The following is a 2500-nucleotide window of genomic DNA, read 5'->3' as shown; positions in this document are numbered from 1 at the left end:
TCATTTTGTTGTTTTTTATTTTGCTGTTGTTGTTGTCTTTGCTGTTGTTGTTGTTTTTGCTGTTGTTGTTGTTGTTTTGGTGGTGGTGGTTTTTCATTTTGTTGTTTTTTATTTTGCTGTTGTTGTTGTCTTTGCTGTTGTTGTTGTTTTTGCTGTTGTTGTTGTTGTTTTGGTGGTGGTGGTTTTTCATTTTGTTGTTTTTTATTTTACTGTTGTTGTTGTCTTTGCTGTTGTTGTTGTTTTTGCTGTTGTTGTTGTTGTTTTGGTGGTGGTGGTTTTTCATTTTGTTGTTTTTTATTTTACTGTTGTTGTCTTTGCTGTTGTTGTTGTATTTGCTGTTGTTGTTGTTGTTTTGGTGGTGGTGGTGGTTTTGTTGTTTTTCATTTTGTTGTTGTTTTTGATTTTGATGTTGCTGTTGTCTTTGCTGTTGTTGGTGTTTTTGCTGTTGTTTTTGTTGTTCTTGGTAGTGGTGGTTTTGTTGTTTTTCATTTTGTTTTTTATTTTGATGTTGTTGTTGTCTTTGCTGTTGTTGTCTTTGCTGTTGTTGTTGTTTTGGTGGTGGTGGTGGTTTTGTTGTTTTTCATTTTGTTTTTTATTTTGCTGTTGTTGTCTTTGCTGTTGTTGTTGTTTTTGCTGTTGTTGTTGTTGTTTTGGTGGTGGTGGTTTTGTTGTTTTTCATTTTGTTGTTTTTTATTTTGCTGTTGTTGTCTTTGCTGTTGTTGTTGTTTTTGCTGTTGTTGTTGTTGTATTTGCTGTTGTTGTTGTTGTTTTGGTGGTGGTGGTGGTTTTGTTGTTTTTCATTTTGTTGTTTTTTTATTTTGCTGTTGTTGTTGTCTTTGCTGTTGTTGTTGTATTTGCTGTTGTTGTTGTTGTTTTGGTGGTGGTGGTGGTTTTGTTGTTTTTCATTTTGTTGTTTTTTATTTTGCTGTTGTTGTCTTTGCTGTTGTTGTTGTATTTGCTGTTGTTGTTGTTGTTTTGGTGGTGGTGGTGGTTTTGTTGTTTTTCATTTTGTTGTTGTTTATTTTACTGTTGTTGTCTTTGCTGTTGTTGTTGTTGTTGTTGTTGTTTTGGTGGTGGTGGTGCTTTTGTTGTTTTTCATTTTGTTGTTTTTTATTTTGCTCTTGTTGTCTTTGCTGTTGTTATTTTTGTTGTTGTTTTGGTGGTGGTGGTGGTTTTGTTGTTTTTCATTTTGTTGTTTTTTATTTTACTGTTGTTGTCTTTGCTGTTGTTGTTGTTTTTGTTGTTGTTCTGGGTGGTGGTGGTGGTGGTTTTGTTGTTTTTATTTTGTTGTTGTTGTCTTTGCTGTTGTTGTTTTTGCTGTTGTTGTTGTTGTTTTGGTGGTGGTGGTGGTTTTGTTGTTTTTGATTTTGTTGTTTTTGATTTTGCTGTTGTTGTTGTCTTTGCTGTTGTTGTTTTTTGCTGTTGTTGTTGTTTTGGTGGTGGTTTTGTTGTTTTTCATTTTGTTGTTTTTTATTTTGCTGTTGTTGTCTTTCCTGTTGTTGTTGTTTTTGCTGTTGTTGTTGTTGTTTTGGTGGTGGTGGTGGTTTTGTTGTTTTTCATTTTGTCGTTTTTTATTTTGCTGTTGTTGTCTTTGCTGTTGTTGTTGTTTTTGCTGTTGTTGTTGTTGTTTTAGTGGTGGTGGTGGTTTTGTTGTTTTTCATTTTGTTGTTGTTTTTTATTTTGCTGTTGCTGTTGTCTTTGTTGTTGTTGTTGTTTTTGCTGTTGTTGTTGTTCTTGGTAGTGGTGGTTTTGTTGTTTTTCATTTTGTTGTTTTTGTTTTTGCTGTTGTTGTTGTTTTTGTTGTTGTTGTTGTTCTGGGTGGTGGTGGTTTTGTTGTTTTTCAATTTGTTGTTTTTTTATTTTGCTGTTGTTGTTGTCTTTGCTGTTGTTGTTGTTTTTGTTGTTGTTCTGGGTGGTGGTGGTGGTGGTTTTGTTGTTTTTCATTTTGTTGTTGTTTTTTATTTTGCTGTTGTTGTTGTCTTTGCTGTTGTTGTTGTTTTTGCTGTTGTTGTTGTTGTTCTTGGTGGTGGTGGTGGTGGTGGTTTTGTTGTTTTTCAATTTGTTGTTGTTTTTGATTTTGCTGTTGTCTTTGCTGTTGTTGTTGTTTTTGCTGTTGTTGTTGTTGTTCTTGGTGGTGGTGGTGGTGGTTTTGTTGTTTTTCATTGTGTTGTTCTTTCTGTTTTTGCTGTTGTTGTTGTCTTTGCTGTTGTTGTTGTTTTTGCTGTTGTTGTTGTTTTTGCTGTAGTTGTTGTTGTTCTTGGTGGTGGTGGTGGTTTTGTTGTTTTTCATTTTGTTGTTGTTTTTGATTTTGCTGTTGCTGTTGTCTTTGCTGTTGTTGTTGTTTTTTCTGTTGTTGATCTTGGTGGTGGTGGTTTTGTTGTTTTTCATTGTGTTGTTCTTCCTGTTTTTGCTGTTGTTGTTGTCTTTGCTGTTGTTGTTGTTTTTTCTGTTGTTGTTGTTGTTCTTGGTGGTGGTGGTGCTGGTTTTGTTGTTTTTCATT

At 34.0% G+C, this 2500-nt stretch overlaps 1 protein-coding gene across 1 annotated transcript in view; it reads left to right on the top strand.

Annotated features, from left to right (window-relative positions):
• Positions 1-2500, top strand: part of LOC113824264 (uncharacterized) — a 13519-nt gene that overhangs the window by 3599 nt on the left and 7420 nt on the right. The window lies entirely within an intron of this gene.

This window comes from Penaeus vannamei, chromosome 14 (assembly GCF_042767895.1).
Source record: "Penaeus vannamei isolate JL-2024 chromosome 14, ASM4276789v1, whole genome shotgun sequence".
NCBI classification, from domain to species: Eukaryota; Metazoa; Arthropoda; class Malacostraca; order Decapoda; family Penaeidae; genus Penaeus; species Penaeus vannamei.
This window is presented reverse-complemented; position numbering and strand designations above follow the sequence as displayed.